The sequence below is a fragment of the Cygnus olor genome, chromosome 12, assembly GCF_009769625.2.
Source record: "Cygnus olor isolate bCygOlo1 chromosome 12, bCygOlo1.pri.v2, whole genome shotgun sequence".
Lineage (NCBI taxonomy): Eukaryota > Metazoa > Chordata > Aves > Anseriformes > Anatidae > Cygnus > Cygnus olor.
Window position 1 is genome coordinate 19,326,667 of NC_049180.1, and position 25,566 is coordinate 19,352,232.

General features: G+C 35.4%; 1 long non-coding RNA gene across 1 annotated transcript; it reads right to left on the minus strand.

Annotated features, from left to right (window-relative positions):
- Window positions 1–55: 55 nt before the first annotated feature.
- Window positions 56–18,406, minus strand: LOC121076739. The gene is made up of 4 exons (XR_005823690.1): window positions 18,379–18,406; window positions 8,893–8,898; window positions 8,765–8,766; window positions 56–1,827 (listed from the first exon to the last, which is right to left on the minus strand). It is a non-coding gene; the product is annotated as an uncharacterized LOC121076739 (long non-coding RNA).
- Between the last annotated feature and the right edge of the window lie 7,160 nt (window positions 18,407–25,566).

Below are 25,566 nucleotides of genomic sequence, written 5' to 3' on the forward strand. Positions count from 1 at the left end.
TGTTTCATCTTGCCTGCCATTTATATTGCCTTTAATTATCAGTTCCTCACTCTATGCTTTGTGAGAAATAAGTGTAAGGGGTTACTGCCTTTTTAAAAGATATTGAGGTTTATTAATTTTAGTACATTTGGGAATGTGACCCTCGCAGCTTGCGGTTAAACACAAGCGCCCATGTTATTCTAGATGCAGACTTCAAACTGTTTGCTTTCAAGAAGGCTTAGGATTCTAAAAGATTCTGCCATGTATTATAAATCCATGTGGCTACACTGATTTCACCGCTCTGTAGTTAGAAAATAATTCTGTTCCTGTGTTTTCCAAGTATTTACATGAATAGACTGTACTGTACATTTCTCTCAAAATAGCCTTTTAGTCCTTATGCAGCCAATCTTCCCTACTGAAATCAGTGATGATACTTTTAGCTCGTGTCCTACTTGCCTGAAAAGGATTGCTCTGACATGTGTGATCACCAGGGAAACAAGGAGAAATCAAACAACTCTTGTTAACCTTTATGGAACCTTTCTCATGCCCCTTGTTGCCACTTGAAAAATTGCACATTTCATACCTTTTTTAATGGTGGTTTGGACCTAATTTTAACATTTTTACAATATAGAACAGTTTTTTCAAATACAATAATTCTCATTGTGTTTTTTTAGACTTTTTATATAGTTTGATACTGTATAGACTATTTATTAAATCAAAATCTAGCACCTGTACAACAGGCTTGTTTCACTGTCCGTTTTAGCAGCTCCGAATAACATGCAGTTGCTGCCATGTATACCGCAATTTGCCAAGCATACTTAATATGACTTCTGCATTAGCCTACATTTTATTCCCTGGTTTGTTTGGATTTATTCTGATATTTTCTTCACAAGAAACCTTTTACTAAATGTGACCTACCAGCTTGCACTAGTTATAGCCTTTATTTGGAAATGTATATAAAACCATATTTACAGTGAGATGTTTGTTGGGCTGACTACAGTACAAAAATTAGTATATGACCTCAGCAAGTGAAGCCTCTTCTCTTAAAAATAGATGAACAACAGCTATAACAAACTGATTTTTCACTGAATGGAAAAAAAAAATCAAATGTTTATAAAATGTAAAAAGAAATGCAAAATCATACAAAATTTAAGAAATTGGGGGGGTGGGGGAGGGAGGGAATTGATTATCCTCAACACTTCACAACTTCAAAATTAAGCCTGCCGTGTATCTAAAAGAACTTAGGCAGAAGGTCACAGATCAGACCCCTAAGGTTATACCCTGGTCTCAGTTTTTGTGCTTATCCCAGAACAGATTTCAGTTTGAAACAACAGAAGTGGGCTTTTTTTTTTTTTTTTTAGATGCACTTCATGCAGGTGTTAAAAAAAAGCTAGTTAATTTTGACCTGATTTTTTTAGTATATTTAATTAAAACATTTATTGACATATTTCATTTACTTCTCATTGATTTCAGTAATAAATCTCTCATCATTACCTGTATGGACCAGAATGTTATTTGCTTCAGACTTAGTTCCAGATTCTTTCAACAAGAAATACATAGTTTTACATGAGTCCTTTTTGTTCATATAACTCTGGTAAGTGCTAGGTCTGCATGATTAAGTTTCCTTTATAAGGTATATTTGTCCATGTGATAAAATATTATGGTCCCTATTCTTTCCTAAGTTACATTGTCTTTGAACACTAAACCTGTAATAATAAAACAAACAGCAACCCTGCAGAGTGCAAGTCTGTGGAGAAAAGGGAAAAAACTCTACTCAAGAATTCTGGAATGGCCTAAATAATATTTTCGTCTCTGTTGCAACTTCCTGGTGACATGGTCAGAACACAGCTGCTTTTCTGCTACCCTAGAGCAGCTAGGTGAACTCCCTTAACCAGCTACGTATTGTCAGCAGCCTTTTCCAATATCCCCAGGCCCAGCACTTTTTAGTTTGTAGCAGAAAGTTGAGATACTCTTGTCTAGTTAACACCTGCCCGTTTCCCAGTACAGAGTGAAAACTCTGAAAAAGGAGAGTTCCAGTATTTCAGTAGTAGCAGACCCAACCCATATTGTGGCAAAAATCCATACCTTTCTAGGAGCATTCTGATTTTGCACTCATTTTTACCCATATCCCCAATACCTTCTGTTAGCTCTGAATGCATGTAAGCAAAGAAAGCAAAGATACATTCCCTATATACACGCTGACCAGGAAACGGTCAATGACATGACTTATAAATACCAAAACATAGTTAATTTTTATCTTCTATAGTTTAGACATAAAACCATTTAACATGAACTATTTCTTCTCAATAAAAGTTGTAAATCTACAGCTGACATGAAAGTAAGTGAACAAGAACCATGATTCTAGAAGTTCTGTAAGGAGATGCTTACGTTTGCAGATATGATGACAGTGGGAATTCAGACTTCATGCTGGAAATGACTGAAGTGTTTCAGTGATCACAGACATACTAATCTGTCCTTAAAAAGCATGAAATTCTCTTCTCCAGAGTAGAATTTACGACCTTCATTGTACATACAAATTATAGTGGTGTATGATAGGAATTACTTTCTATTCTTATTAAACCAGTAAAAAGAAAAGTTATGGAAAGACCTGTCATTGACTTACAAGAAAAAGTGCCTGTCATGTGAATGCTTCGCGGAACGTTTAAGTCATTAAAATATATTTTGTTTTGTTTTTACTTGGTACAGAGAATTCTGTTTATTAGCAGCCCATCTCTTGATACTTGACGAAAAAATACTTTCCTTATTTTCGAATCAATTTAGTCCTTAAATAGATTTTTTTTAATATCAAAGATCATAATAAAATTTGCATTTCTGAACTATTTAAGTATAATCTTTTCACTAAAGTGCTACTTACTAACAGCATAACTTAAAAAAAAAATCAGTACCTATATTTGAGAAGTCAAGAGCAAATTACATCTTGAAATGGAACCACTAAATTCTTATGGCTATACTGAAACTTTCTACTGAGTGGCTGACTGCATTTTACTGTGAATAGATACAGAGACTGATCATCCAGGAAGATCTATTTATATTTAGATGTCCTTCCTTCAAAGTTTATGTATGAGCCCTAAGATTGCTCAAATCTATGGACTGCTTGCCAAAACACATTTATAATCTATGTCAGACTGAAAGATGAGCTGATTTTACATTATTTGACATCATGCCATTGCAGCTGAACATTAATTTTAAAATCCTTACCCCATTATAACTGAAAACCATTGAGTTAATTCATGTTTTGAAAACATTTATAGCACCTATCTCAATCTAACAAAATAAAAGCTAGAATCTTTAAGACTTCTGTTCCTGGGGTTTCCAATAACTATCTATATGTGGGATAAATCCCTCCTATGAATACACAAATAAATCACATGTTAATGTGCTCTAATATGTGATTCTGTGTCACTACGGAATTGCAAGTTTATTTTCACATTCAAATTCCTTTGCTACGCTTTACAGAATCAGCTTAACAAAAATCTGTTTTCCATCTGTTTCATACTTTAACACCAACAGGCATTTATTACTTGTCAACTTGTTCCCTCTTATCTATCTATCAAAGATAATCCACTATATACCAGATAAAACAGCTTAATTTTTTATCAGTCTGTCTCTTCTTACAGAGCCAAGCCCAGGGAGAATCAAAGCAAGAACTTAAAGTCTTAGTATGTCTTTCCATTACCATCATGTAATTTATGGTAATAGCTCTTATACAGGAGAAGCCCATAAAATTTACATCAAATTCCGCTCAAGAAAAAAAAATCCAGTATTATAATAAACCAAGTAATAGTACAAAAGACCTGTACACCTCAAAATTAAATATAATTAAATATAATTTGCTTTGCCTTAAATATAATTTGCTATTTTGTAATCTCAAACACCTTCTGAGAGGTAAGATCTGTCAATGCTGCCAAAGTACTTTAATGGTAAACACCATACTGTTTTCTCTGAACAACTACTTCCTCTCCACCCAAACAGATTTCAAAGAGATCTTTGAAGTTTTAAATCTTATTTCATTACTTTATTAATTTATTCATAGAAATATAATATTATTTACATCTCACAATTAGCCTGAAATTACATTATCACCTACATAAAAGTTGCTTCTCTCTTCCTCCCAGATATGTTTAGGGAACAAGAGTTATACTGTAGACGTATTTATCATTAAACCATAGCATTTCAGAGTTTAAACATTATGCTAATTTCTGGTTTTATAGTGCAGCTTATTTGTCACTGGAGAAGTAAGAGACTACAAGAAAAACTCAAAGCTCACGAGATTATCTCCTTAACCTCAAATTAATATGGCTGAACTGGAGCAAAGTAAATTGGTTTTCTAATACTCAAAGTCCAGTATTTTGTAGGAAAACAATATCAGAATTTAAAAAGGCTTTTTTTTTCTTTCTTAATTGTGAGAAAATGGGCTTTGTTTGCCCCTGGTTATCACACTCAGTTTGCTCATAATGCTTGCCCTTAATAACTACCACATTCACCTCTGAATAACACAGAGCACAGGCTTCCTTTCAGTTCCACTGGTGAAGTACATCAAAATGTACAAAAACAAGAAGGAAAAAAACTATTTGCAGAAACAGAAGGGGAGCTGAAAATAAATAATTCTTTGTTCTAAATACAAAATGGGAGACAGTAGAATACTGACCGCTGAACATTTCTGATGCAATTTTTAACTCACCCTTCAATGCACTCAAATTGCTCTCCAGGTAATAAAGCATACAATTCTATTTAAGCAATATGTTAGTTTCCCTCACTTCAGTAAACACCCTCAATACTCCTAATAATTTGGAAAACGCCAGATGCTAGTACTGAGAGTTTACTGGATAGCATTCTCAATTACTGCTGATTATTATATAAAAAAACTATTCAGTGATTAATGGGTGTGGAAAAGAAGCAGAAAAACAAGAAAAACACTCTTGAAAGCAATTATGAGAATAAGAGATTCTTAGAAAGACAAGTCAATAAACCCCAACTCTCATAGATGCTGTAATGAATCTTCTATTTGTAAAGAACAAACAGACAAGGTACATAAGCAATACTACTCATTACTGGCTCTTCCACTGCATGTTTAATAACCCAACAGAGCAATTGAAGGCCTGAGGTGAAGCCAAATCATTTTAATTTTTCAATAGTAACGAAAAAACAAAGACCAAAGAATGAAGATGTTTGCTTTGCACTTACCAGAAGCATAAAAACTGCACAAGCCATTTTATCTTCTATTGTCATTACGTTTTATCCTGAACTGTGAAGGGAATTCTGGAATATACAAAACCAGCACAAGATATGCATGTAAAATTCAAGTGTATAATAAACTAATAAAAAAGTAATGGATGCTTAAAATAATCTCCTATATTGGGTAGTTTTTAGAACTCTATGACTCTTAAGGTTATCATATTCTCCCAGACGTTTCTGCATTTATGTCTGTTTTGACAAATTTCAGTATGTACACTTAAGCATAAAATTCATGCAAGAGAGGTAGAAAACTAAGTTATTTGCCTTTAAGACCCAGAACTAATAATTAAAGCTGCAAACTTGGAAAGCTTTACTGCACTGCAGTTCCCAGATCAGAGTGGGAGTAAGGACAGCATATGGGAAACACATCCTTACTTGAACTAGCAGAACCCAAACACGAGATATTTCTTACTGATTATTAGAACAAAAGTGTTGTTGTTTTAAATATACACACACTATAGTATCAACTTTAGTTAGCATCAGAAGACAAAATGCTTTTCTAAAGCAAGCATGTGCATTCCTTGTCCACAAAGCTGTAACAAACAGTGGGTAGATTTAAATATCGCATTACTGTGTTTAAACTTATGAAACACCTGTTTTAACGTCAACTAATAAAAGTATAAATAACTGCACTATATACATTCATGGAAGAGTTTACTTTGCAACAAGTTACCAGATGTGTGACATCAGGATTTAATGAAAACATCTGGGCACCACATACAACACTCCTTTGCTTCAGTTGTCAAACACTAATGCTCGACAAGACAAACAAAGTACAAAACCACTTCTTTATCAGTACTCCCTCCTCCCCTCAGCAACATAAATAAGGCTACTAAGTGGTTTATAGCAACAGTACCATCCAAGGAGCTCAAATTAACAAGCTGCCCTCAAAGTTTAGTGAAAAGCTCATGAGAAGTAGAAAGTATAAAAGATATTCCTAGATTGATTTTGTGTTCCTAAAAAGGTTGTGGACTGTGGTTGTTTATTCCTGAAAAGTTTAGAAACAAAACAAAAATACCCACAATTATCAAACAAATACTACCAAGGGAAGAAATAACTCACTGAACTCAGTTTTCCTTGAATCACAACTCGGGGTCGTGGCTTATCCTTGTCATAGAACTAGACAGAATTAATATTGCCAAAGAAAAAAGAGATGGAAGAGTCACTTGAGATCTACAGTACAATGAAAAAATTATTTCTGTAAATTTGCAAGAAAATGCAAATTGATTGCCCTGTTGAGTTACAAATAGCAGGTTAGAATGGTTGAAGGAACTAGCAGAAAGTCAAGCCTATCTCAAAGCAGAAGAAACAGTCTGCCTCATATAGGAGATTTACAAACTAGTCTTCTGGCTGTGAGGCAACCTTCTTTTCTTTAATTACAGAAGCACTTCAAGTAACAGTAGAAGAATATCTTAAATTAATGTTAATTTTGCTTGTAGACCCAGGGCTAGCCTTAACAAAAATGTCTAATAATGTATATCCAAGGTGGGGGGGGCGGGGGGGGGGGGGGGGGGGGGGGGACGGAATACATCTTTGATTTCCTCAGAAAAGAGTTAAAGTTTCAGGGTCTGATATAAAGTCTGCAAGATTTAGTGGATAAACAACCAGAAATCAAGGGCCTGCCCAGTCACCTACAACATCAGAGAAGGGGAGAATACAAAAGGCAATAAAGCTGCCCTGAGATCCATGGCTTTGGAATTAGGATTTTCTGCAAGTCTTTTGTCGTTCCAACAGTTAGAAGTCAATCCTCTCTGCATCTAGCTCCCTGGCTGTCTTTCCAAGAAGGAAAAATATATCAAAATGGTAAAATAGTTATACCCTCCTCCTCCCCCTTGTTTGTTTTTTTTTTGTTTGTTTTTCACACTAGCTATGATGTCCAGTGTAGCTCTATACTGTTGGATATCTGACTATAAACTGGAAATTTTGTTGATTTTTTTTTCAGATAAATTTGTCTAATCTCTAATCAATTATCATTATTACTAAAGTACAAATATTTGCATTCTCTTATGACTTTAAGGTTGAATAGCTGCTGTTGACTGCCGTTGCTAAAATATGAAGAGCTTTTTAGAAGCTAGAAGAGTTCTTTAGAAAACATTATCATGCTTTACATCAGTTACATTTAAGGGATGCAAAAAGCAATGAATAAGCCTGCAAGAGCATCTTAGTGACAAAATGCGTGTTCAGCCTCCAATGAAGAAGCCTCCTGTATCATAAAATAAATAGCTGTCTGTAGCAGAAAGAGATAAGCAGAAGGAAGAGAGCTAGCCTGGCAAAAATATATTAGAGGTAACATATTCTTTTCAGACAAGGAACTGTCTGAAAACAGATTTGGCCTTGAGAAGCCAAACTATTTTTAAACATTGGTACAGACATTTTGTTTAAATGTTGATGATTCGGTGCCTTTTTTGTTTGTTTTGGTGGTTTTGCTGAGACAGAACATTACAGTATCATAAGATTGTTTCCAGTTGTATGCTTTGAAATCTTGTTTTAAATTATTTTATCATCAAATATATCTAACTAAAATACAGACTGTCATTTAGGAAAAAAAAAGTCTAATGCATCAGCAGCAAAATTTACTTTGACACCATTTATTATTTATCTGGAGATGCAGGTATACAGGAAAAGTTTCATATCACTAATGCTGTAGTGCTTGATCCCTTACTAATCAATTAAGAGATATTCCCAATTAACTCCTTTTCTGCCTTTGTTAATCAACATTTTACCCATTCTCTACCATTCAATGAAAGGTGCCTAAGTAAATCTAATCAAAGTATGGATTGGGATTCCTCCAATTCCTGTGTAACTGTGATGCTGCCTCTCCCTCCTCCTGTTCACCTGCTGACTCTACCACTTCTTTGTTCCACCCTGAGCCTGGTGTCAGGGACGTAAAGCTCAGAAACAGGCAGCTGTCCATCACACAGGCAGGCAGACTGGCTATATGAACTGACTACTTCAGCAGGATCCTGGTTCTGTCTGAAAAAATAATGATAAAGGCAAACATCTCATTCTGATGTGCATACTGCATGCCAAGAAGAGTCCTCATGCCCTGACTTATGACTGATGCCCTGTTTCTCCCCACCCCAGCACCCCATCCCTTTACTGCAACTACAAAAACTTTCAAAGCATATTCCTAACTTACTGAACAACAAAGGCAATTCTCAGGCCAAAGGATACAGACAACCAGTTATATAAATGCTTCTTATTATCAGTGTGGAAAGATATCACTGTACAGCTTTATTGCTTTGTATGTGGTACGAAATATAACACATTTTATTTCAGAAGTACAGTAAGTCATTTTGCCAGTCACCATGTTGCTTTTTTTTTCCCCTTTTTTATATATATATATATGTATATACATGAAGTCAAAGAATTGCTGCTACTTTCTCTTATGTTCACAGCTTGCCCACAGGAGTGACACTACATCCCATACATGCAACTAATGATTATTTTTCAATACCTATGCTTAACAGAAAATAAATTTTGCAAACAGCCACAACCAATTTATTTCAAGAAAATAGATATTCAGTACAGCTATTAAGGGATAATCATTTCTTATTAAAAGGCTTTCATTGTAAGATATTCAACACCCAATTCAAGTGATATTGTCACAAAAATCCTTTTTGCCGCCTTTGTTAATCAGAACTATAACCCAGTAACATCGGACTTCAAGTCTGGAGTGTTGTAAAACAAACAACACTCACAAACAATTGTTGCCCAGGAATTCACAAACTACTCATTTGAAACCTGTGCCCTCATCATTTCCTGCATTACATGACATCTACCTATGACACTAAGGAGAGTTTGTTCTTTGTAATAACCAAAAACTTTGGTATAGTGCTCTTCAGCCACTAGCCCTCCAAGTGCTTCAGGAGAGTAGCTAATGCTCTACAGTTTTCTAATGGTTGAGGTCATGTTCAGAGAATGAGACCATCTCCCCAGATTTCTTCTACCTTCAAGGCGATTAAAAATAAAAATAAATGACTAAATTATGTACTATTCTAATAAGCCTCTTGAAAAGATCTAAGAAGATATCTGTGGACTTACTCCACATTTTATAGAAAACGATTCTGACTGACATGAGATGAGGGAAACAAAAGTAAACAAAAGTAAAAGTCTCAATCATACAGACTTATAGAAGTATGAACACAAACCTCAGGACAAGATGACAATATATGTGTGGAGATAGTCCAAAACCTGGGGGGAAGTCCTTCTATTCATATAATTTGAAATAGATTTTAAAAATCCATTTATTCTAAGAGTCAAAGCCATCTCATTTTTGCACTATTCTGACATATCAAATATCAGCATCTTCAAGCAAATTGCTGTCAGCTCTTAAGAGGTCACCTGCTATTTTAGAGGGAGCACTACCCCTCTAGTTAGAGAAATCATACTGTCTGATGTTCTCCCACTCCCTGGCTACCATCAGCTTCTAGTCTCGTCGAAATATTTGCATTCTTGGGTATTCATCCATCACCTCTTTCCCACTCCCTTCATCTCCACTCCTCCCTGTCCCCCCTCCAAGTAATCTGCAACTCAATCCTTACAAACAAGGGAAGCATAAATGAACGCCAGAGTCAAGCACTGAAATCTAAATTCATTTTCCTATAAACTTTCAATAATGAGAGGGGAATTCATTTTACCTCTCAGAATTAGTTATCTACCTGTAAAATAAAAGTAGTAATACTGAAATATGGGAGTGGCAAGACCTACTCAGGCATTATCTCTGTATGCAAATATAAGTTGCATGTTAGAGAAATGCCAAGGTCACCCATGGGTCAGTTCAGAAACATGACAAGTGGTGCATATCTTCCCCTAAAGTCCTGAAAAGGTAGATTCAGATATCTGTAACTAAACTTCAAAGTTTTAAATTGTTATAGTTATTACTAATTATGAGCCCCACTAGTACGAGTTCAAGAAAACCCACCCTTCTCTACGATTAAGATAATGCAATTGCTCATTTTTAAAGTCCACAAAAAGTTTCTTGTAGCATCTCTTTGGCCATTAAAATCATTTCTTCACCTTTGGAGATGGTGTTTTTTGTTGTTGTTGGTGGTGGTGGTGGTGCTTTTTTTTTTTTTTTAATAAAGTTTTTTTACCATAAAAGCATTTAAAAATAACTTTGAGTTAACTCCTCTTTTCAGATACACTGGCATAAATGAAAATCCTTGGTTACATCCAGATTAGGACACCTGGGACCAGAAACAATCTCATTGAATTTGAAATTCTGAGATGAAAACAGACTGTCTCAGGTCAAAAGCTAACTAGACCAGAGAGAGACACAAATGTTGCCAGCAGAAAAGGGAAAGAAGCCATGCTTCTGTTGTGCAGTAAACATGAGGGATTCCTAATACACTTCAGCTCAGAGTGGTTCAAAGATGGTTACTGAGATGCTTCTTCAAATTAACAACTTCCCAAATAGAGAGCAAGGAGCAAGTTAAGGTAGGATTTCCTGTCCTATCTTTCTTTTACCTTTTATCCAAGTAAATTAGGTCAGCCACACAAACTACAGTATTCTGTGGTGTGGTACAAGATATAGGCATAGTTTAGACAGAGCCACACATGATACAGCCAGAAATCTCTGATATTTTCTTGGTCTACCTCCTGGTCCTCCCTCCAGGATGCCTCTCTCCTCCTTGTAGCTGCCCAAAAGGGACAGCTTCTGTCATTTTCAGAAATGTTCCTAGGCCTATTCCTAATTGGGTAACAATGAAAAAAAGGTGTATTACCTTACTTCTCAATGTTTAAAATCTTCATTTATTTCATATTAGAGATCAGTAAAAAAGATCATCATGAATTAAAATATAAGTTTTAAAAGAACATGAAGAGCTGAAAACACAATGAAAAGTCAGTAACTAGTATCTATCAGATTCTCATTCCTTCCCCTGCTCTGTTTGATATTGGTACTACACGACGAACACAGCAATACCATAGTGCCAATATTGCTAAGAGCGCACAAGGACATAGTAATTCTCATCTGGGAATTCCTTTACGTGAAAGAAAAACGTTTACTGTAACTGAGACTGACTTGCTCTAAAAGTTTTTCATTTGAAAAAGATTTAACTTATATTGATAAAATAAAAAAGCCAAAAATTTCTAATTGCCAGAAAAGTGCCAGAAAATAATATTTGGGTGCTATATAATTTTGGGGGGCAAAAGTCATACAATCTCCTAAGGAACTAAATCTGTATCCCCTACAAATAATAGCTAGACAGTAGCTTTACTGAACAGACTAAAATATTTTTCAACACTAATCTACGTACAAGTTTAAAGATTTCCAGAGAGCTCCAAACATCTAGAGTGTTATTCTGAAGAGTAATATATTACATTAGCAACACTACTGATTAACAGCACGGCCCTGTTACTAAGGTCAGAGGTGCTTATTGATTTTTTTTTTTTTTTTAAGGAAGACTTTGTATGAATATTAATGGCTAATAACTAGAATCCTAAACTTGAAAGAACAATTTGCCAATTGAATTAAATCAGATTTTCTGTCCCCAACAGCTAAGCTAAATAAGCAAAATGCCACATATGATCAGGTGATTATTCCTACTGCTTTTTAAAGGTTTTTGAAAAAAAGTCTGTCATGAATCTTTCAGGAAGGGGAAAATCTAAGTGGGAAAGTGTGTGTATATATATATAAATACACACACACACATAAAGGTTAAGTTATTGAGGTATCTGAACAGATACTACACAATGACAATCCAGAAAGGGGTGAAAAAGTCAATTGCATATATATAACCCAAAGCATTGCACTCTTATGTCTCTCTAACATCAAGAGAAAGCTGAAAATTGGGAAAAACTTACTTTTCTAGAGTTAAAACAACAACAACAAAACCTACAGCTTTATTGAAACACTGCAGTCTTCTACAGCAATATTTGTTTCATTTATTACCAGTGAATGTTTTCACCCAACTAATGATCTAATTTTCCTATGCTGACACCACTGGATGTTTTACTCAAATATAGACTGCGGAGATGCTCACATCACTCATGATCCTGATGCTGCGTAAAATAGATGAAAGATGAAGTTCTTCATTTTTACTGCTAAAAACCCTCACAAATAATACCTAGTACTATATCATAGCATTAATATGGAAGAAGAGTCATTAGCCAAGTACCTAACTCCTGCACCCATTACATTAGTGGACTCTAATTAGGAAAAGTCATGAATACAGGTGCACTTACTTATGTGTCATTCAAAATTCAACTATTTCAACAATGTCAAAAATTTTGTAAGGAGTGCAGTTTTACTCACACAACTGTACTCCAACTAAATTACAAATACTGATTGGAAAGGATTACTGATACAGTCAAGTTTCAGAAGATAGAGTATTAGTTCTTATTTCAGGAGCTGTGGACTTCCTTCCCAGTTCTGCCATTCTTCACTATATTTTCTTGGCTTAGTCGTTTGACAACAAATGATTAAATCTATTAATTGGCAGAGTTTTATTCTTCATCTATGAGAAACATACTACTTTTCAGTTGCAAAAATTAGGAAAACAATTTTGCTGGTACCAACTGGAGCTTTAGACTATTCTTTACTTAAAGCCAAACATCAAGTTCTATATTTGCCAAATGTTAAAGTAAAGGCTTAGTTCTATAAGAGGGGTGGGTGAGAGGAAATATTTTTTCCACAGATGCAGTATTAAAATGTTAACTCTCTGCTCTGAACTTTATAAATGGTGTGGCAATACTCATTTCCTATAAGATTCAGATCTATTTCAAAGTGTTACAGCAGACATTAAACAGGTTCTCCTTAGTCTTTTCACCTTTGCTGTCCTGAACTCCAGAAGCAAGACCGCATGTACGTAATTGAAAAGGAACTGCATTTTTCTTCATTATACTCTCCTTAAAAACAAGATTGTGGTGATTGGCCAGAATTTCTTTCACAGCACAGAAAAAGAAAAAAATAACAACAAAAGAGTGTTAAAAAAACCCACACAAGTAACTGTTTTACCTGACTAAAAGAAGGAAAGACAAAAACAGTTGACACAAAAATTACTGTTTCCAAAAAGCTGACTACCTTCCAGTTGGTGCATAGGACTACTTACTGCTGCTTCTAGGTGAAGTACAACCACTACTCTATCGTGCTATAAAGCATATATAATTGTTTTGTGGCAAATTGTTTTATGGCATACAGTTACATAAAGTGCAGAAAAAGAAAAATGTGACCACAGCATCTCTTTAATGATAAAAGGCATGATGCTCTTAACAAGTCTCTATCTCAGATAGCAAATTTACAGTTAAAGAAACAAAAGCAGAGAAATTAATGAGATCTTTAAAGTTATATTTAAAGTTGCCTACAGTGAAAAACTGAAATGGAAATATATATATATATATATATTTTGCAACAATGTTAAGGTAGGAACAATAGCAGGATCCTGACTACATAGATATCATATCTTTTATGGTTTTGATTTCTTTATGCTTCCTTGTTTACCCTAGTCCTGAAATATGAGAAATTACAATGTATTATATTTAAATTAAAAAAAAAAAGGAAAGAAAAATTACCCACAAAGTTGAACATACGAATAGTATATTAGAAAAAGATCTTTTCAAGTTGTCTACAACCAGAATACTGGAATTTTTTGTGCTATAGGGACTTTGCTGATGCTAGCATTTTGGCAGCAGATTAATAGGTGATGTTCATTATTCAGGTCATGTTCTTCTGGAGTAAACATTTATAAACAATTACAGTTTTTATATAGTCGTTTCCTGGCCTCTCAGGTACTCTCATGTAATCTGGTTCTGGGTACAGTTCTTCCCACTTCTAACAAGGATGATACTAAAAACAAAATAAAAAGCAGTCGCAAGATAGATTAAACTTTTGATGTGAAGGAGGATGACAGTAATGAGAAAAATCCATTCTGGAGCAGAGAAGGCCAGGTGAATTGTGTTCCTTTGTCTTTCTGAAGAAACAAACACCAGACAGGCAGGAACAAGAACAAACTCTGTTTCTGTACAGCATCATCCAAATTAAAGCTTGGTAGTAACTGTGAATTATGATTCAATTTAAACCAACACAATTCCATAATAGTTGGAATAGTCACAGAGAATGACAGCAAGGGTTAATTACTGTACTTGATATTAAATGGAGGTATCTCATTTTGCTGGCTTACATCTATTTAGCTTGCTTTTTCCCCACTGTGATTCAGCTTGTCTCAAGTCAGAGTAACTAGTGGATGAGAGCACCAGGGGAAATTTAGGTAGCTACTAAGTGTACCTAACCATTAACACATATGAAGCTAATTACAAATTTTTAATTGGTATCTTTTCCATGCCAACCTTCTTGCTCCCTTCCCTCCCCCCATACTGACTGCAGATGACAATACCTACCACACAAGTATTGACTTGGAGTGAAATATTTCATCAGAAAACATCATCATAAAAGCCACCACTTGACAGCCAAGTGTCATTGCCCCACCTAGGAGCCCCCCAAGGTGGCGCTCAGCACAGGACCATGCCTGCTGTTGTAGGTGCATGGTGGGCTGACAAGGCAGGTCAAGTATACCACTGGGTGGAACGGTTACATTAGGAGGCAGGAAATGACTGTTGGTATACAGAGTGAGCAGTTGTCTTTTAGGTAGAAAGTGAAAAAAAAACAGTTCAGGCAAGAAGGCAATTTATAGGTTATGGTATTGAACAAAACATATATCCATTCCCTGATCAAACAAAAGCCCATAACTTTTCAAGAAAAAAGCATCACAGTAATGGATTATTTAAAGCCTCCGAGAATGCTTTGACGGAAACTAAGCAAAAAATTAGAGAAAATGGAAACAAAGATTTCATTTATACCTGTGGCTATGAAAGTAGATTACAAAAAATAAAAAAAAGATGAAAGGCTGTAAGTTCCACTGTTGCTTATACAGAACCACAACAGGAGAGAAAGCTCAAAAGGCTATGCACACATTTTGCTCTCACAGGGAAAGAGGGCTAGAATAGAAATTGTAAACTCTATAGGTGATTTCTACACAAAAGCTACATAAATAGTTCAATGAAATGAAAATCAGGTACCACCTGCATCCCTTTCTCCTCCTGCGCTCCTCCCTCCCCTCGAACTGGTTACTAAATATAATTCTTCTTTTTCTGTAAAAATAATTATTCTGAATATACTACATTAAAGGAAAGCAAAATATGGACTACTATGGGATATTTCTAGCAACTTTTACCAGCGCTGCTCTAATATAGTTAAACTATAACATTCCCCATCCCTGTTAGTTTGAAAATTCTGCTTCTATACAACCCGGACAAAACAAAGCTGTCTCATGCTACTTTATTCAGCCTCCAATCATAGGCTTTAGAGATGATAGTTGAACATTAGCTTCTGTTTTGGCAAAGATGTTCATCACATCTATCCAGGTTGCGCAGTGAAACAGTATCATAAGCTCTAACAACCCTAAAGTATATATGATATCTTAAAAGAAAAGTGAAGAAAAGTCTTATTTCTCTTTGTCTGTTTTCTTTTTCTTGTTTTGGTATTATTTACAGATAAGCTACAAACAATACTGAGATAAGCAAAAGGAAACTGAACTAAAAAAGCATATGACAGTAAGCAGTTTATCAGTAAAAGTAATGACCCCTCTCTGCCTCATTGAAGTTAAAGGGGTGCTAGGACTTACAGGATGCTGGATGAATATGCTTTAAAGATTTGAAGGAGACAGACTCCTGGAGAATGTGATGGCTGCTAAGGTCTAGGTAGGGGCAAAGATATAGGAACAGTCATTATCTGCAACTAGGCTGGAAAAAAGCTCCTCCAAAGTATGAAGTGAAAATCGGCAGGACTGTCTCACAACAGGCCGTCCTGCCTCATCTTTCCCAGATGACCTAGCAGCCCAGTGCAGTGATTGAGGGCACTACAGAAAATAACACTTCACAGATTGTGGGTCAAGCTGTTTTCCTCCTTTACAATACATATTCAGATTCAGAACAGACAGAAAATAAAGATACTAGAAGGTAAGTGTAACATTTATCTCTAGGTATCTCAGACTTGGATGGTACAACCCTCTGCGTAGCTCTCGGTATAGATTTTCTGTTTTGGTTTGATTTTTTTTATTATTATTATTTTTAATCTCTACTAAAATGAAAGAACTACTGCACAATTGGATCTTGCTGTTCCTGTGGAGCTATCACCAAGGTTGAATGTGAAACATCACTAATATTTATACACATAAGGATTACCTTTAGCATATGAGGTTATCAGGACAGTAGAGCTTTAGAAAGTATAAATACATTTCTGAATATTATTTACAGCGGGAAACTATTCCTATGCTCACCCCCATTAGTTTTCTCAGAAAACTAACTCATCCTGTGCTGTCATACAGCCTTTAAAGGACACAGATGCAAAACACTAATGCAGTTTATATGCTTTTTATTATTGAAAATTAGGGAAAGCATGTTTGCTCCTTTGCCATAATTTTTTACTTCAGTTTTTCAACCATCAGATCAGCAGGATATCTTTAGCCCTGTAATGAATGCAGTAACATTTTCATAGAAGGCAAACTGCTGATGGGTGCTATACAAGTTTCTTCTGCAAATTCTGCTCATGCATTCAGCTCTGCTTTGCATTATCGATTTTATTACTGGCCTGGAACTCTAAGAGACCAAAGCTGTGGATTTTACAAGCTGAGACTAGTAACTAAGCAATGCAAGTCAGGCAGTGAGAAGAATGTTTAGGGTATCTTGGTATACAACTGGAAGTGCTGCATCGGTGTCCAGGTGCCACTGGGATAGCACACAGAAAGAGCAACGAAGTCCTGAAACATCAAAGGAACAGTTAAATAAGAAGGAGAGATGTATCAGCCACCTAGCCTTCCAGGACACTATCTTGGAACCAAGCTATTGATGAAGGTCAGAAAGGAAGTAATGAGGTTGCCCTGAAATGATGCTGAGCAGACAACTACAAGACTGTATTTTAGACAGTATTAGATCAGACAGTACAGCCTTACATAAACACTGTTGTAACAGCATCAGCAGAACCACAAATTCAGTTATTTTTCAAATAACTTTTTGCAAATATTCATACATATGCATTGTCCAAATTTACCAAAGCAGTAATCATCACTGGTGTTTTAGCTTTTACGAAATTACAGGCATTTTTGTTTTTGACACACAAGGCCTCTAAGTATTCCTATGTTATATAAATACAGGTCTAAACTTCTGAAAAAAAAGTCCTCATTAAATTTCTTGCCTGCAAAACTGCTATATGCACTCTAGTTCTATACCCTTCCCCAATTCCCAGTGCTCTACATTCCATTTTAGTTACAAGTTCACTTTCCTCAGTGTTTCCTGAGGCTTACAGGGAAGACAGAGCACAAGAGAAACATACTCCTTTTTTCCGCATTTTTTACACCGGTTCTTGATTGCAGCAAAAATAAATTGCTATTCTTGAAGATCCAAGATGGAGTATGCCAGCTGTAATTTCTCCTCTGTAACGGGATTTATTGTGCTAACTTTTTAAAGGATAAGACAAAATTTATTTTCTGCAGCAAATAAAGACAACACAACAAAAGGATAGATATTATTGAGCAACTTGGAGTTGAAGTGAACTAAAACACTACTTTTTTTTACAGACTTTTTATTTGAAATTAATACTAATACAGTTCTGGACTAAACCCTATTCTTTTGGACAGGTACTAAAACAAAAATTAAAGCAAAGGTCCCCATCCCAGTAAAGAAAAGCAATTGCAACAGCAGTAAAATTTGTCCTGTTTCATCACTGTAGAAGCACAAGTGGGAACAGGGAAGCTCCTTAAACAGTTGAGAATTTGCCTATGTTCATAAGAATGTATTCAGCTGTGGAACTTAATACCAGCAGTTAAGAACACGAGGCATGTTTGACTGACAACACAAATAAGAGTCCAAGTTTAAATATTCATCAATTTGAGAACATTACAAAGTATATAAAACTTTTAGTGTCAGGTTTTAATTAAATCCCCCCTTTTTATATATTTAAACTCACTCTTTAATGATACACATACCTCAGGAGTGTCTTACACTTCATTTACAGGCATCACATCAAATAGGATATTGGGATATGAAAGGGAAAAAAGAAGGTATGAAGTAACAGATATTGAGAACTAAGTCTTGTAACAGTGAGAAAATGGGCATTACTGTTTACAACAGCTATTCAAAAATTTCAACAGAGCACAGGTCTCTCCTCACAAGTGACCTACTGATTTCAAGTTAAGAATACCTCAGCAAGGTCCTAAAGGTGAAGTTCAATTCTTTGCAAAATATCACCATAAATCCCACGCACCAGGTGGAGTTTACATAGAGTTTAAGAGGTACATTACTCTTGTGTCAACTTTCTACTTGGGTATCAATTCTGCCTTAACATACAAAGTAAACATTGAAAGAAAGGTTATTGCATAGTATTTAAAAGAAAATACGACATTCAGGAAAAAAGTAAATACCATCATAGTCTCTATAGTCTTCACTACCTCAGATACTTGTAAACTAAAAATGAATAGCATGGCTCTTCAGTCAATCAAGAGGAGTCTGCATACTACATGTAAAGCAGATACACAATTACATGCATTTTTATATCAAATTCGAGTAGGGTTTTTTTGGTTGTTGTTGTTGCTTTTTAACACATAAACAGTGAATATTCTTGAGCAATCTTACTTACTCCACCAAAGACCCCAAAATTCTATGTTCTCTGGATGCCAGAAATGCCCAGACGACTTCTGACATTTATCCATTGCTCAGACTAACAGCATGAAAAGAAGGTGAAGAATCAGCCAGCTAATGAGCTACTTTCAGTTACGCAAAATCTTGCCTAATTTCTTAATACTTATTGGGCTGACACTAGCTTGTTTTTTATATTACATATATAGAAAGAAGATAATAGAAAACTGATTTGGATTTATGTGAAAGAGAAGCAGAAATTATATAAATTCTATCATATTTGTGTATTTTTGCAGTGTTGCTATGATGATCTATATTTTCTACATTTAAATGGAACCTTCATTGGCTCTGCACAGAATGTAGAGAATCTACTAATAAACTAGACAAACAACACCTTCAAAAACATATTCAGGAAAAGCAGAGACACTATAACACAGTCTAGCATTATTTAAATAGCTCAAGAAGATCTATTGCTGATTTCTGGGACATATGCTCATCATAAATGATTTGCTTACTGATTTTAACATGCAACATCAGTATCTCTACTGCTTGAATTTTTTTTACTTAAATTTTCAGCTTGTGTGAATTCTTGTGTGCTATTGCTGCTATTTCCTGCAATTCAAAGGGTCTTTTTGTTTGTTTTAAAACTCATTTTGGTATATTTTAAAGTAAGCTGATGTGCATTAACATGTAAATTTTTTTAAAGTAAAATTACATACTGCAAAATACATGGTGCATTCAGGATTCTTATGTCATTTTTTATTGATGGATATCAAATTTGACTGACCATTTGCACATACTCTCTAACAAATTCATGCACTGACTTCTGACTACCAGTGTAGATACACAGCAAACCAACTCAGGGTTTTTCACCACTGCAGGCAAAAAAAACAGTACCACAGCACAGCAACAAAGGGCAAAGAGCAGAATCAGGAGTTAGTGGCCAGGCCTGCCTCTTGCACTGCTGTACATCTGGTCCTGCTGTTCACCATGACTTCCCTGGTGATGCAGAGCCATCACTCTACCCACCCCTTGAGTGGGTAGACATAACATAAAAGAATGCAAGCCTCTTTTTGGCTTTGGATCCATGTTACAAACCCTTAACTTTGCAGAAACAGATACCCTATCTGCCCCAACATTTTAGCATAAACATTTCTTTGCGTTTACAATTCCCATTCACACCCATCACAGCCCCAAGACTGGGAATAACTGGCACAAAGAGTTCTTGCTGATACTTTATTTATCAACTCGTTTCATTCAGAATTGGTTGGAAAAAGGTCATTTTGGGGTTGTGTGTCTTCTAAAGAATACGCATATCAAATTTATTCATTTTCCTTGAAACAGCCAAGAGGTCAGCCTTCAACTTTCATATATTCTCAAAGGTTAGGACAAGGAGCAAGCATGGGCAAGTGCTCAGAGTAGCAGGCCTAGAAACAGGAAATATTCACTGAGTTCCTTTTTCTTACAAAGATTTTCTGTATGATCTTCATAAAGAGTCCTAAGATGGCTTCTTTGTCTCAGTGTCCTTATGCATAAAACAGGAAGAATTACTCATTGCCTAATCCATTACAATACTCTAAGACTTCAATGATGATTATTAATAAGACTCATAAGTGCCAATTTTTGCTTTAAAATATGTACATACAACACCTCTTAATCTCAAACCAGAAATTTGCTTCCTTATCTGACAGAGAAGTGAAACTGTCAGTCTTTCAAATCAAGATCGGAAGTATCATTTAGCTGCTGCATCCTTCTCATACTTACTGAAGCAATGCAAAAAAGGGAAGGGAGGACTGAGCTATTATTATCTCCAGCATAATTTTAATCTTAGCAGTGCTAGTATAAGTTTGCCAGACGTGTATAAGTTATCACATCCAAATGGTTAAATTTATTTTTATTGGAAAGAAAATTGGAATATAGTAACAAACTATATACATAAATCTTGCTGTTACTATCCATAGTGATATTGGACTGGAGTGGAGAATGATGTGAAGCTGGTTGCACAAGAGATCTTAAGCTGTCTCAATAACTATTTTAAAATCACTTCGCTACTGCTCCAGAAATAAGTTTAGTACTGGGGTAGAATTGATGGGAAGCTTAGCGCACAGGTCTCAGGAGCTCACTTGAACTGTTCAAAATAGCAGCAGACACTAGGTTTACAATCCTAATTTAGAACGTAAAAAATCAGTTTGCTACAATTTCTCATCTCTTTAGGACACCATAACCGTATGGGATGTGTGTTTACTCGAAATTTAGAAATCCCTAAGTCTTTCTAGTTGCAAACTAGTCTACAACTTTCATTACCATGTTCTGCTTGGAACAGTTGCTAATATATTAGTACATTAGTTCTAGAGACAGAGGTTCTTCTCATACAGTCTAACTAGTAAGCAAAACCCAGCCTGGCTACTCAATATTCAGTTCAGTTGTGTATTTCATATAGAACTAGCTAAAAAAATATGGCATTGCTGGCCAGCTAGCAGAGAAAAAAGTATGATATGCTCTCTAACTTTGCAAGATTTCATGCAAATATATACAACAAAAGAAAAAAAAATCATTTTTCACATTTATATAATCACTTCTATTTTATGCCTCATCTCTCAAGACTAACACAGCACATTTTCTTTCCAAAGAATCACTAAATCATTTTCTAAAGGGTAACTCCCTCTTCTATTGATCTCTTCTAGTCATATCACCCTTTTGACACAGCTTTTGCCAGTAGGAAGAGGAAACTGTTATTTGATTTAGCTCATTTTGATGCTGTGCTGTAGCTAGGCTCTTTGCCCTCTCTGTCAGCTCAGAACTGGCAATGAACTCTCCTTCTCCTACACGTTACGACAGTGCAAGTCTATACCCTTTTGTACCCATACATCATTAGCTGAGATGCTTCCTGTCGGGAGCACTCAGCTGTTATTGCCCAGAGGTTCCTACACTTGACAGGAAAAGGCAGTGCTGAAGGTACAATGTTTGTGAGCTGGAGCAACGCTGGAGGGCATCTGGGCTCATTACTCACTTCACCATCTGGAAGCAGCATATTTGTTAGGAGACCTTACCTCCACCAGGGCATCTTATTTCCGAGGTTATCAATATACTCGATGTAGGCCAGCTGCTCAGTTAATTGTCAGTGTGCCAAATCCACGTACTGTAATTCTATTGACTGAGCAAAATCAGCTTGTTTGATTAACTGTGATTGTTTCTGGTTTTAGCAAGTAGAACTGAATGACTTCAAGGCCCCAGGCTTTCAGCTATTTTTCCCCGAATAAAAAGCCAAACTGTTTTAAAGCTTAATAAGGTGACAAACGCTTAGCAATGCACACAATGTTCCTGCGTGCAGACTCAACAAGCTCTTCTTCACAGTTCTGTGAACATAGTTAAGGAGCCAGTCTGCAACACCTCTACTATGCTCATTCTATGCTTTTCTTGTACTGAATCCAAAACATCGGATTGTCACATTACATAGAATTTAAAAAGCATATTTTTCCACAAGTCTTAGCTGCACCTTCACATAGGTCATGAAAGATGAAAGAGTAAAGTTGAGTCTCTTGAAAGGATGCATTTTAAGAGGTCTGTCCACAATACTGAACCCACTTGAAATCATACCTATTGAGGCGATGTTAACCTACAAGCAGGAGTTTTCAAGGTGGATCACATTTGTTAACACTAGGATCAAAGCTTAATACTAGAAGCGAAAGGTTATGTTTCTTAGAGAAGTAACAATAAGTCACACCTAAGTATCTGACAATCTTAGGAGCCAGGAATAATCACTATGGTTTCTACATAGTACTTTAATGTATTACTGAAAAATTTACTTTTTTTTTTTTTTAATGCACAAACAATACAATTGTTAAATCATCTTTTGTTTGACTTTCTACTCTATAATTCCTCCCCACATGCATTCCAGTGGTTTGACAGCAGAATGCTTTATCCCTGTTGAATGACAGACTACATTACTACAATCAACAAAGATACAGAAAGAGCTTTTCTCAGTCTATTCTGTATTTTAAATAATTGAGTTTTTCCTCTCAGCTAGTAATCAGAAGACCCAGGATTCGTCCCACATTTATTTCTATTGGATACCATGCTTGATATTCTTAATGCAAAGGTTTCCCCTATCTTCCATGTAGTTCCTCAGTTACACTCATTTTCTGAATTAAAGGCTCCAAAATATTTCTTCAGGATTTACAGAATTGCAAAATGGTTGTCTTAATTGACTCTTAAGTCTCACTCATAAGAAGAGTAAGAAAACAGCAAAATTTATTTTGGGTGTTCAAGTTCAAAATGTTTTCTGGTCAACTCTTCCACAAGGAAATCACTTAAGTAACTGTAAAAAAGGATTATGTGATACAGACCTCTTTGTAAAGTTCTTTCTCATGCCCTAGTAGATAGTCTCTGCACTTCTTAAAGGCCCGAGTTATTTGTGTTTTTTTTTTCCTGTTTCCTTGGTGATGGATCAGGAAGTAAAGAAAACCCCTCACACACAATGCTGTGGTCTCCAGTAAAAGATAATGTAGGGTGTTACAAGTTCTAGCTATTTTTATGAGCTGCTCCTGAGAGACTGTTACACTTGGCATTAAAAACAGGAAAGTAGCTCTGGCAGCCAATCTCCATGACATAGTACTTACCTAAACTTCCGTTTTACCTCGAGATACATAGCAAATACCACTCAGCCTTTGACCTCAATTTGTCTGCCATTTACAAAGCTCCTTTTTTTCCCTTTTCCTCCTTTTCAGCTATTACCACTAGGTTTCAGACTGTATTCTTTTCCTTTCTCTGAGAGCATTACCTTATTTCTTCTTATTATTATTTTTGTTACCAGCCTCAAAGTGGAAGCACTGGATTGTCTGACCAGACTGTGTGGAACAGATTGTGCTCAAGTTTTCACTTCATTGAATTCAAAGAAGCCCCACTAAGCTCACTACAAAATTATTCAAAATTATACAAAATTTACCAAAGTTTGGTAATTTATACAAAATTACCAAAATTATTCCTGATTTAATTGACTGTAAACCTAATAGTCTTTTTTTTCCAAGTCTCTATTTTCAAATTACTGTGGAAATAATTCTATGTCCTGATATTTGTCATAACCAGACAATTTGAGATGAGTAATTAATGAAAACTGTTTAGTTTGACGAAGTGAAGGGTTTTGTTTGGAAAATAACTTTTAAGTTAGGGCACGTTACAGGCCCATAAAGGAGTAAAATTATTTAACAAGCAAAAGCTCCCTCTAGTGGAAGGATGGAAGAAGGCCCAGTAACAGCTGCTGAAATTAAAACTCACACATGGCCTGATTCCTCATCAACATATTGTCATTCTCTCTAAAGAGTTACAAGCACACAGACACAGGAAATATGAATTTCTTCTACAAAAGGAGGCAAGAATTAAGAGGATCAAAACAGTAAGAAAGTTCACAAACTTAAGTCAACTGAATTCAACTCTGAAAAGATCAGCAGCATCCCAAACTGCCACAGCGCATCTATTACTTTAAAAAATAAAATAAAATTGGAGAAGTGACATAGTTTAATATCAGGCCTTCCCCCCTTTATTAAAGATTTGATGATGAAAATGAGAAAGCAATGGGAATGTTTTTTGAACTACATATTTCAACTTTATTCAGAAATGATGTATGCCCAATTCAGAAGAACCAATGCTTTCAACTCTATCTTGTTTTAGGGGGATTATTTTCTTCACTGATAAAAGTAATAGACTGCAAAGTTCAGAAGTTTATCTGAATACATTCAAGAGGAACGACAATAATTGTTTTCATGCTAGGATGACTGCTTTTCTGATAACCAAGGGAAAAGAAGACTTCTAAATCTGAAAAACTAAGTATTGTTATTGTTTCTCCTAAACAAATTTAATTCTGTATTCACTCCTTTCTTCCCCTTTAGAATTACAAAAAAGTTCATTGAGTAACAGCAAGACATTCTATTTCCTCACCTTTCCCCCTTAGCAAATCTTTCATAAGAGGTCATGAAAGAGTGATTATTCAAGTGAAAGGGTATGCAGCCTCGTTAATACTTATTTTTCCCACATTTTACTGGAGTACAAAGGTAACAGGTATATAAATAGCAACTTCTGTTATTAAGACTACAGAGGACCTGCAAAACAATTTTATTACTTCCCTCTGCTAAGTCACGTATTGTTCCCAAAGGCGGAGGATTTTGTTGGTAGCTGAGAGAAAGGCAGACATCCCATGCTTTCAGATAGTCCACATTATTAATTCAGTGACAGATAAAGCTATTCATATTTCAGCTTGATATTCAAATGTTTCAAAATGGCAAAGCTTAGATAGGCATTTGGTAAAGCTCCAGACTTTCACTTCTGTTGAAATCAACAGTAAAACAGATTAAATTCATCTGGAGCAAGACTAAAACATTATGAAGTAATCTTTAGAACAAAACCAAAGACACAAATTGGTGGATTGTTAAACTAAAGAAATAGATAAATAAGAATAGAGTTGCCATTTAGCGCACAACTTCAAAACAGCACTTTTAAAGTGGTCAGAAAATATCATCCTAGCTTGTAATATTGTTTCATCCCAGAAAGCTTCAAGTGTGATGATTCTCTGACTTTATCTAAATGCAAAAACCCATTTGTTACCTAAAATTTCAATCAGATGATCTCTCTGCAAAATAACACAACTCTAGACAGTAACTTTTTTTTTCCTGTAAAAAAGAAAATATTACAATAATTTTAATAACCAGG